Source organism: Ochlerotatus camptorhynchus, unplaced genomic scaffold (assembly GCF_037179485.1).
Source record: "Ochlerotatus camptorhynchus isolate MF236.1 unplaced genomic scaffold, CSIRO-AGI_Acam_v1.1 ptg000345l, whole genome shotgun sequence".
Lineage (NCBI taxonomy): Eukaryota > Metazoa > Arthropoda > Insecta > Diptera > Culicidae > Ochlerotatus > Ochlerotatus camptorhynchus.
In genome coordinates, this window is record NW_027040833.1 from 488,511 (window position 1) to 499,884 (window position 11,374).

The following is an 11,374-nucleotide window of genomic DNA, read 5'->3' on the forward strand; positions in this document are numbered from 1 at the left end:
GGGTTCTCTCTGATTATACTGTCTTTAGAATGACTATGATTACCCTGAAAAGAGCCTTTTAAAATGAATTTTGGTTGGGACATGTTCAGAAATTTAAATCTTTTGGAAAATCTTGGTGGCCAACCTCTCTTTTGAAGATAAATTGGAGGCCCTGAAAAAGGCCGTTTGTGTAAATTCAATCCAGCGATTCAACCGGTTCAGATGTGGCAGGTTAGCAGAAATGAGTGGCACGCTGAAGGTAACAAACAGTTTTTCCGGTCCATGAATAGTTTGCTGTTTCTCCGCTTTCTCTTGCGAGCTCGGCTGGTCTTCTGCTTCTGGTCGTACACAAAAGCCTTTATTAGAGCAGCAATTTGTTACTTGCAATGGCAGGAACAAGACAAAGCAGGCGTACGGCTTCCTCTCGAACGGTTGTCCACAAAAGACTCCATAAGAGCGGCAATTTGATGCCTGAAAATGCGGGACCTAGCATTGACAGAAGCACGAGTTCCTCTCGAACGACGAGTCATAGTTATCGTCTTCAAACTCTTGAAGACAATAATGACGATGCAATGTGATTCATCTGAGAGATGTAAAGATACTACAGGGAAAGCATTTTGACTTTAAATGATCTTTATTTCTTGTATTTGTGTGGTTTACACACACTTAGAAATACCTAATCTTACACGTGACGGAGTCCATCTTTGACATAAAGGATGAGACGTAAACAAACATGTCATGTAAAATTAAGTGCTCCGAGACTGAAAAGTTCCAAAGTACGTTTGATTGAGCTGAATTTCACTTCTATTATGACTCAATTTTATGTCAAAATTGACGCTCGTATATGTCAGTCTCAGGACACCTAAATTTACATGAATTTTTGTGTGCATGTATTACTTATCAAGTGACACAGATGCGTCTTTTCAACTTTAGTTCATTTGAATTTCAATTATTATTAGTTACAGTTCCTAGTCCTATCATAGGGATAGAAATCGTGTATGAAAAGCAACCATTCAACGATACCTTAAATGACCTTTGCTGGAGGTAGTTACGGGTGATTTTAACCAGATGTAATGGGAAGTTGAAGTTACAAACTTGTACATAAGTCCGTCATGCCAAACATTGTCAAACGCCTTTTCAACGTCTAACAAGGCCATGGGTGTGGACTTGGATACAGCTTTGTTACTTCGGATGTTATTCATCACCCGTACTAGCTGGTGATTTGTGGAGTGCCCCTTTCTGAACCCAAACTGTTCCGGAAGGAGAATGTTATTTTCTTCGACAAACTTGAGCAAACGATTGAGAATGTGTTTCTCGAACTATTTGCTCAGCGCTGAAAGGAGGCTGATTGGTCTGTAGCTTGAAGGCAATGTTGGATCCTAAACGGGGTTTGAGGATTGGTATGATTTTTGCTACCTTCCAAACGCTTGGAAAGTTGTGCAGCTCCAAGCATCTGTTGAAGATAGCGGTTAGAAGAGACTGAACTTTCATGCTGAGTCTCTTCAAGATCAAGTTGAATATACCGTCTGTACGAGAGTAAGACCCCCAGAAAATTACAACCCTGGAGACTTATCGCCGTCGCTGCTACAGCTGATCTGAAGCCAACAAAGCGATTATACTACAAGTGGAGATGCGTCTATTGTCCACACGTAAGGGATAGCAGAGATCATCGTACCTACATTCGGAGCATCGAGAGCAGCAGATGAGATGATCGAACGACGAGTGCGAAGTTGGAGATTTGGGCTAGGCGACCATAGGTCAAGCGATGACCAGACTAGTATTTGGCTAGTGCTTGGCCAATCCGCGAGTGTCCTTTTTGTGTCTCTGGAGAAAAAGAATACTCCCTAGAATTCCGCATCCCGTTTCACCCCAAAGGAAATACCAACAACAACAGAGTCCCCAAGCAGTGTTGGAGTCGGCACTGATGCTCCACTGCCACCACACATCGAAGGAGGTAAGCCGGCTATCCAACACCGTCAAACCCGGGGGCTTTCATGTTCTTGGTGCATTTCAGCGCTGAGAAAATCTGTTGTACCGTAAACATATCTTCCGGAGGCACGACACAAGGGGAGGCATCTAGGTTTTGAACGCATTGCGCAACCTGATCTTCGAGCGGACTTTGGATAGTCGAGCCAAGCAAATGAGATGAAGCGACATGTTCGCCGATCGTATTTGCTTTCTCCTGTGGGGTGATTAGAAGCCGATCGTCATCATTTTCGACTCTAAGAGGTGGAATGGGTTTGGGATGAGTTTTCAAGACCTTGGCTACCTTCCAGAATGGTCTGAAACTGGCGTCTACGAACATTTCTCAACCGAATCAGTAATTGGGTGTGGGAATCAATAGCGACAGGAACTTGTCAAACACATGCCTCGTCATCCACGGATATGGCCTGCTGGATTCCTTCCAATGCCCGGTCGATGTCATCTACGGTGTCGAGCAGTGGATTTTCATCGATGAGCAAAACTGGTCCGCTGCTGTTCATTTTATAGCTGGGAAAACTCATTTTTGTTGGTTGCCGCTTATTCTAGCAACCGTTCATCTGACCTCTGAAAGTAGAACTACCCAAACGAATGAAGATCGAACGGAAGATAGAAAGACTTTGCAATAATGAGGGAAATATTTTGGGTTTTAATATTTCTTTAAGACGATGCATGTGTGTTTATTTTGAAATCTTTTATTTTTAACTATTCTCGTGTTATCTCTACATTTAGAAACTAGAGTTAGAAGAAATGAACGAGTATTCGCGTTGAGTTTCCACACTTTCTTTTACCAAACCTGCATATTAATATGTTTTTGTAGTGTGAAGCAAGAGAACGAATTTGTTAAAGCCGGCTATATAATTATTAATAAAGGACGTTAATGGTTAAGTAAATACAAAGCCATGAGTTCAGAAGTGCTTAGAGGACCTAGAATTATAAACCACCAAATAGAATTGTCTACCCCTTTGATTCCCTTTTTCATTTTACAGCTGGTGTAATCAATTTGACAGATCGATGTCCTACTATACCACTTCAAATCACTGAAGTGGATTTTCCGTTACTAAGGCTTGTACTCGAAAAAATGCACCATTTTTATCTGTGTGTAACTTTTTTATCCGTGGGTAAAAATTGATGAAAATCTGGGTATAACTAGTTTGCAGTACATGTGCAAAATTTCATAACAATCGGTTCAGTGGTTATTGAGATGTCATCGAAACAAGAAGAAAATCGCCGGAGAATTTTCCGCGCCGTCATGGTAAATCCGACTGCGACCATGAGATGGATCGGAAGACAACTGGGAATCACCCATACAACTGTGTCTTGGGTGGTAAAATCCTTTAAGGAGTCCCAGACGACCGAGCGGCGGGCTGGAAGTGGAAGAAAATCGAAGACAGCTAACCCTGTGAAGGCCCGGAAGGTGTTGGATTGTTTCAAGCGTAATCTGAACCTTTCGATTCGCGACGCGGCTCTGAAGGCAAAGTGTTTCGCCTGGTTCGTTCAGCAAACCATGAAACGAGCTGGACTTCGTGTATTCAAGGTTCGGAAGGCACGGGTTCGGCGTGATCAACAAAACACGGCGGCCAAATCCCTCGCAAGGAAGCTGTATCGAGAGTGGTTAACGAAACCAATGTGTGTGGTTATGGATGACGAACCCTACATCAAGGCAGACGCAAAGCAGATACCGGGGCTAGAGTTCTACGTTGCCAAATCACGGTTTGATGTTCTGGAAGACATAAGGAAGAAGAAAGTGGACAAATGCGCCAAAAAATACTTGCTCTGGCAAGGCCATATGCCAATGCGGTAAACTGAGTAAACCGTACATCACAATGGGTACCATCAACAGCGAAATTTACCGCACCGAGTGCCTACAGAAGCGTCTGTTGCCCTTCCTGCAGTCCCACGGAGGCGAGACATTATTTTGGCCGGACCTGGCATCATGCCATTACGCGCGATCGACGTTGGATTGGTACAGAGACAATAACGTTGTTTTTGTACCAAAAACCGCCAACCCCCCAAATTCACCGCAGATTCGTCCGGTGGAAAGATTTTGGGCCATAATAAAAGCCAAAGTTCGAACATCGTCCAAGGTGCTTAAGAACGAGCTCTTGAGTTGAAGTTGAGTTGAAGAAAGAATTGATGAAAGTGACCAAAAAGGTCGGCTCCACCATTGCACAAAATGTAATGAGGGGTCTTAAGGGAAAGGTGCGGGCTTTCAGCGATGGAAAGAAATTGAATAAAGTAATTATGCCGAAACATAATCCATATGTATAAGTTCATTCCCTGCAAGTTTCAAGAAAATCCGATAAAAATAAATTTTTCGCGAACACTTTTGTCTGGTGCATATTTTTTTTCGAGTACAGGCCTTTTTGTATTGTAAATTATCGATGTCAAACTAACGATTTTTCAAGAAAATGGGTTTGAACAAAATGGGTTTGAACAAAATAAAAAAAAATTGATTACAGTAATACCCTAAATAGCGCCGTAAAGTAGGATATTACAATCTAATACTAATCCGTTTAAATGATTCACGTAATATGTTGAGTTTGACATAATTGGTTCCAACTTGGTATATCGGGAGATCCTGTATTCGGTAAAGTTATTCAGAGAGTCAATGACTTTTACTTGGTGGATTAAAGTTCAGAATTTTCTCACTACGCGGTGCTAGTGTGTAAGTGAATTACCTGAACGTGCTATATCATGGACCACATTTACGGACTTTACGGATCTTCCGGTGGACGGTCTCATTCGGGTTCATGTTTATGTCACCCCAAATAATTTCTTATACCACAGTTCCACGTGTTTTCGAAAAAACCGTGGAACTCTAGAACCAGTTTCAGGGATTCCCATTTTACGAATGTTCCAGATCTTCCGGAGGACGCTCCCATGGGCCACCCAGGTACATGTTTATGTAACGACCACAGTCGTGTTTTCCAAAAAAACTGTGGATCTCTAGGATCAGTTTCATGAATTGACCACTTTTACGGATTATCCGGATCTTCAGGAGAACGATCCCGTGGTCATTCGGTTCTATGCTTATGTCACGACCCTAAACTATCTAAATGTGGAATTGAGCAATTTTGTCGGAATTTAAATTAAGATGACAAACTATGATCATAAGCATTATTTGTATAATAATTATGAGCAGTGCTGTTAATTTTCATATCATTCGATTGAAAATGAACCAATACAACCATTAAATCTGGAACGGGTCCGGTGTTTTGGACAGGGGATTGATTACAGATTTCTCTTAAGCGCCAGGTAGACGTGTCTACCGTGAAGAAAGCGCGATTCTCAAATGGACCCGTCCCAGCTCAGAAATCTCAGGGCGAGTTCAATCCGAACTCAAAAGGCGGTAAAGTGGAATACGGAAATCTTACAAGATATAGACGTCGGTTCGGATAGAGTAAAAAGAGAACTCACCAATTGGATGATGAAAAGATCAACTGCGCTGAAGTGAACACGGTCGAACTCTGAGTAGAAAGGTTAGACATCCAGGAAGCAATAAAAAGTGAGCCAGAGTTCGGCTATTGCCATAATAGTGCTTTTACAAAAAACTTAGATCTAATGCGAGAAGTGTATGTATCCCTGCAGGCAATTAGAGGCAAACCAACATAGGAAACCTCTATTGCCGATATGATGAGGCTTTTCCCCTGATATTATTATTATTTATCTTTATTAGGGAGGCTTTCAGCCTTGGGCTGGTTCGCCTCCACTTTTCCCCTGATAGTAAGTTTAACTTTTTGGAGTTCGGAAACCACTTTACCGCCTTTTGTGTTCGGATTGAACTCGCCCTGAGATTTCTAAGCCGGGACGGGTCCATTTGAGAATCGCGCTTTCTTCACGGTAGACACGTCTACCAGGCGCTTAAGTGAAGTCTGTAATCAATTCCCTGTCCAAAACACCCAAACCGTTACAAATCAATTCTGTGAAAACGAATTGTCACATGACCATAATTTGCAGAGCCCCTTTCTCATTTGAAGCTCATCGTCACTGTCAATTGAGTCACTCACTATCATTTGATATACAACAGTGGACCCAGCAAAATAATCCCAAACAGACAAGTCAACCCGATGTCGGATCAATGTAAGGTAAATTTATGGTCGATGTCGACAAATGTTGTATTGTTGCCGGGTCAATTTTTGGTTTATGTCGGGTAAATGCCGGGTCAATGTCGGGTAAACATTGGGTTGGGGTTTGGTACATGTCAGGTTGGTGTCGGGTTGGCTTAGCTTTTTCGCGGAAATGTCGACCAGAGCTCCGTTTATGTGTAGGCTACACTCAATTGAATGATATCAAGCGTTTCTGAAATAAGAATGATCCATGCCTTCGTCAAATGACTATGCAGCCCTAGTAGCACGCTTGCCACAAATCAATTGTAGAAACTTATATACGACTAATTTCAGTTTTGGGCTACAAAATGGTGAGTTGACAACCTGGAAGGAACGGAATACCTAGCCCTGGTCCTCACAAGTTCCTACTTCACGCCTCCTCGAGTCATATGATAACAAAAGACTACCAGCTGAAACATGGACACAGCTGGTTGGCGTAGCCTGGGCAATGTTGCCAGTCCGGCAATAGCAAAGTGAAGAGGTGCGACGCGAACACTGGCGCGGTAACCATAGTACGGTGACAGAGGAAATGCTTCACCAAACCTGAGCGTCTGCTCACCATGGAGGTGCGGCTCAAAACGGCGTCTGTTCTCCATGTTAGGAGCGGCTGATCACCGTCCTAGTGCCAGCGTGGGACTCTAAACAGAGCTGTGCACGATGGTCCCCCGGCGAGACAGGGGGTTGGGGCAGGCCCAACAAGCCGCCCTGAAAAAAAAAACAAAGTTACAAATACCGAAGAAAGAAATATGGATCGGAACAATCGGCACAGACCTACGCGACGAAATAAGGACTGCGATTGGAAACTCAACCACGCAACTTCGAAGTCGTAGCACTGCAGGAACTTTGCTGGACGGGACAAAAGGTATGGAAAAGTGGGCATCGAGCGGCTACTTTCTACCAGAGCTGTGGCACCACCAACGATCTGGGAACCGGCTTTGTAGTGCTGGGTAAGATGCGCCAACGCGTGATTGGTTGGCAGCCGATCAACGCGAGGATGTGCAACTTGAGGATTAAGGGCCGTTTCTTCAACTACAGCATCATCAACGTGCACTGCCCACACGAAGGGAGACCCGACGACGAGAAAGAAGCGTTCTATGCGCAGCTGGAGCAGGTGTACGACGGCTGTTCGCAACGGGACGTCAAAATCGTCATCGGCGACATGAACGCTCAGGTAGGACGGGAGGCAATGTATAGACCGGCAATCGGGCCAAACAGCCTGCATGCCGTATCGAACGACAACGGCCAACGATGCGTGAACTTTGCAGCCTCCCGGGGTATGGTAGTTCGAAGTACTTTTTTCCCCCGCAAGGATATCCACAAAGCCACCTGGAGATCACCTGACCAACACACAGAAAACCAAATCGATCACGTTCTAATCGACGGGAAATTCTTCTCCGACATTATCAACGTCCGCACGTACCGCAGTGCGAACATAGATTCGGACCACTACCTAGTTGCAGTAGGCATTCGCTCAAAACTCTCGACGGTGCATAACACACGTCGAAGTCGAACGCCGCGACCCAATATTGAGCAACTACGGGACACCGGAGTTTCCCAGAACTACGCGCAGCAGCTGGAAGTTGCACTACCCACGGAAGAGCAGCTTGGCGCAGCTTCTCTTGAAGATGGCTGGAAGGACATCCGTTCAGCCATAGGTAGTACTTCTGCAGCGGCACTAGGTACTGCAATCCCGGACCGAAGAAATGACTGGTTTGACGGCGAATGCAAACTGTTAGTAGAGGAGAAGAATGCAGCACGGGCGAGAATGCTGTAACACCGCACGAGATTGAATGTGGAGCGCGGAACAGACAAAACTCGGTTTTCCGAAGGAAGAAGCGTCAGCAGGAAGACCGAGATCGCGAGGCGATGGAAAATCTGTACCGCGTAAACGACACACGGAAGTTCTACGAGAAGCTAAATAGTTCGCGCAAAGGCTACGTGCCGCAAGCCGATATGTGCAAGGACTTGGACGGTAACCTTCTCACGAAAGAGTGTGAGGTGATTGAGAGGTGGAAGCAGTACTATGACGAGCACCTCAACGGTGAAGCAGCAGAAAACGAAGGTAGCACGGCAACAGAACGCACAGAAGACGACAGGCTATCGGCCCCTGATCTTCAAGAAGTTGAGGAGGAGATCGGTCGGCTGAAGAACAACAAAGCAACTGGTGTAGATCAACTACCAAGTGAGCTATTAAAATACGGTGGTGAAGCACTGGCTAGAGCGCTGCACTGGGTAACTGCCAAGATTTGGGAGGAGGAGATATTACCGGAGGAGTGGATGGAAGGTGTCGTATGCCCAATCTACAAAAAGGGCGACAAGTTGGATTGCTGCAACTACCGCGCGATCACACTGCTGAGCACCGCCTACAAGGTACTCTCCCAAATTCTATGCCGCCGTCTGTCACCATATGCAAGAGAGTTTATGGGGCAATACCAGGCGGGATTCATGTGTGCCCGCGCTACCACGGACCACGCGATTCGGCAGGTTCTGCAGAAATGCCGCGAATACAACGTGCCCACACATCATTTGTTCATCGATTTCAAATCCGCATACGACACAATCGATCGAGATCAGCTATGGCAGATTATGCACGAGTACGGATTTCCGGATAAACTGACGCGATTGGTCAAGGCGACGATGGATCGAGTGATGTGCGTTGTTCGAGTATCGGGGTCACTCTCGAGTCCCGTTGAATCTCGGAGGGGGTTACGGCAGGGTGATGGACTTTCGTGTCGCGTTAGAAGGTGTGATCAGAAGAGCTGGGATAGACACGAGTGGCACGATATTCAGGAAGTCCATGCAGCACCTTGGTTTCGCCGATGACATTGACATTATGGCACGAAACTTTGAGATGATGGCGAAAACGTACATCAGACTGAAGGCTGAAGCTAGACGGATTGGACTTGCCATCAACGCATCAAAGACAAAATACATGAAAGCAAGAGGTTCTAAGGAAGACAATGTTAGCCTCCCACCCCGAGTTCAGATTGACGGTGACGAAATCGAGGTGGTCGATGAGTTCGTGTATTTGGGCTCACTGGTGACCGCCGAAAATGATACCAGCAGAGAAATTCAAAGACGCATTATGGCAGGGAATCGTGCCTACTTTGGACTCCGGAGGACGCTCCGGTCGAATAAAATTCGCCGCCGCACGAAGTTGACTGTCTACAAGACGCTGATTAGACCGGTGGTCCTTTACGGCCACGAGACCTGGACTATGCTCGTGGAGGACCAACGCGCCCTTGGTGTTTTCGAACGGAAGGTGTTGCGTACCATCTACGGTGGAGTGCAGATGGATGACGGAACGTGGAGGAGGCGAATGAACCACGAATTGCACCAGCTGCTGGGAGAACCATCCATCGTCCACATTGCAAAAATTGGGCGACTACGGTGGGCTGGGCACGTCGTAAGAATGCCGCACGACGACCCAGTGATAATGGTTCTAGAAAGCGACCCAACAGGAACAAGAAGAAGAGGCGCGCAGCGGGCAAGGTGGATCGACCAAGTAGAAAGTGTGCTACTCGGGAACTGATATCACCCATTCGAAGGAGGTCCCCTATGATAGCGGATAGCTGCTTTTCTAATTTTCATCAAAAATTTTCAATTGATTTTGAGAATTTACAGCACTGATTATGAGTACTATACAAAAACATTGTAAGTGTATCCGCGGCACAAGAAGGGTTAAATCTCACCATAGGTGAATACATACAGGTTTTTTTTTTTGCAGAAATTCTTCCTAAACATCTTTTAGGCTCACAATTAAATACACATTTTTCCGGAAAAGGTTACCCTAATCTTTGAAACCCTCCTGTTGATAAGCTGTATGTATCTTTTTATCGACTTCCTAATGCTTCTAACTCTCTTTGACTCAGTAATTTTATTATAATTTTAAGTTTTACTCATTATCAAATCCATTATTTTCCGTCCGAAATAGAGAACGATCAAATGACAAATTTCACTGCTAAACGAATGATCCTCGGGCATCACGTTTACTCCGAAACAAAGTGAACTAATTTGTTCGGGAATTCTAATTAGGCAAAAGTGAAAAATTCCTTCATTACTTATATTTTTTCCGCTCCTCAAGCACAACTTTACATTTCTTCCGGTGAGAAAAAAAAAACACGAGGAAAAGGAACACGAAACCTTGCCCGGAGGCAGCGCGAATGAAAAATGCCACCATTTGTTATAATTAAAAAAGCAAACGCACTACAACCGAGCAACAGAAACAAACGGAGATAGGAAAGGAGTGAAACACGAGAGAGTGAGAGAAACACTGCAACATTCAGTAGGAAATTAGGTAAGTAGCGTCTTTACGCGTTCCATATAAGGAGGAAGAAGGTCGTTCGTTACGAGAGCTATAGAAAAAAGTAAGGTTGAAAATGTAGCAGTGTCCTTTTTTCGCGAAAGCGAATTAGCAGGGTAATTTGTCTTACTCACCATCTCATAGCTACTTGTAAGTTTGTTATTAGGAAACGCAACGTGGTCCTCGATAGTATAGTGGTCAGTATCCCCGCCTGTCACGCGGGAGACCGGGGTTCAATTCCCCGTCGGGGAGTCGGTTTTTTTTGCAGGTGTTATATTTTTAATCTTCGAATTGATAGCTGCTGATTCGGTGATTTTATTTGTCTTCTAATGTGTACATATCCTCCGAAAATGAAAGATATGATTTCTTATTCTTAAGAAATCGTTTTATGGCCTTGAATAGCGGCAGTACTAAATGTTTACAACCCATAACAAAATGTCAAACGCAAAAAAAAATCCACCTGCCTCCTGTGAGAATCGAACTCACGACCGCTGGTTTACAAGACCAGCGCTCTGCCATCTGAGCTAAAGAGGCTCGTGTGCTATTAATAAAGCCCAACACGGCAGACAACTCCCATGGAACACGTCAAATTCAGCTCGATTACGCTTAAACGCCATCGCATTTTACAGCAATAAATTAACCAACTGAGCGACTGACGACGATGAATTACTGTCGCTCGTGTACAAAATTCCAATCACATTTTCGGTGATCGCTTCGCGCCATCTCCGTTAGCAACCGAGCAAAGGCCGTGTCAAAATTCTTCGATGATGGATGGCGCAGTCCCGGGGTCCAGTTTACCTATGTAACATTTCCCTCCTCCGCTGCACACTTGAACGCAGCAGAAGGTGTAGGTTTGTCGAGTATGTCATCACCTCTAGCTTCCATGTACCTACCTATCTACCTACCAACATATCCACGTTTTCGGGGCGCTTCAAATATCACGTCCACAAGTTTTCAGATATTCTAGCCCCCCTCCCCCTTTCTGTGTCACCCATTTTCCAAT

At 44.9% G+C, this 11,374-nt stretch overlaps 2 non-coding genes across 2 annotated transcripts; one reads left to right on the forward strand and one right to left on the reverse strand.

Moving 5' to 3' along the window:
* The first annotated feature begins 10,551 nt into the window (after nt 1-10,551).
* TRNAD-GUC (transfer RNA aspartic acid (anticodon GUC)) lies at nt 10,552-10,623 on the forward strand. Its single transcript has one exon. It is a non-coding gene; the product is annotated as a tRNA-Asp (tRNA).
* Nucleotides 10,624-10,832: 209 nt separating this feature from the next.
* TRNAT-UGU (transfer RNA threonine (anticodon UGU)) lies at nt 10,833-10,905 on the reverse strand. The gene has a single exon. It is a non-coding gene; the product is annotated as a tRNA-Thr (tRNA).
* Nucleotides 10,906-11,374: the final 469 nt, after the last annotated feature.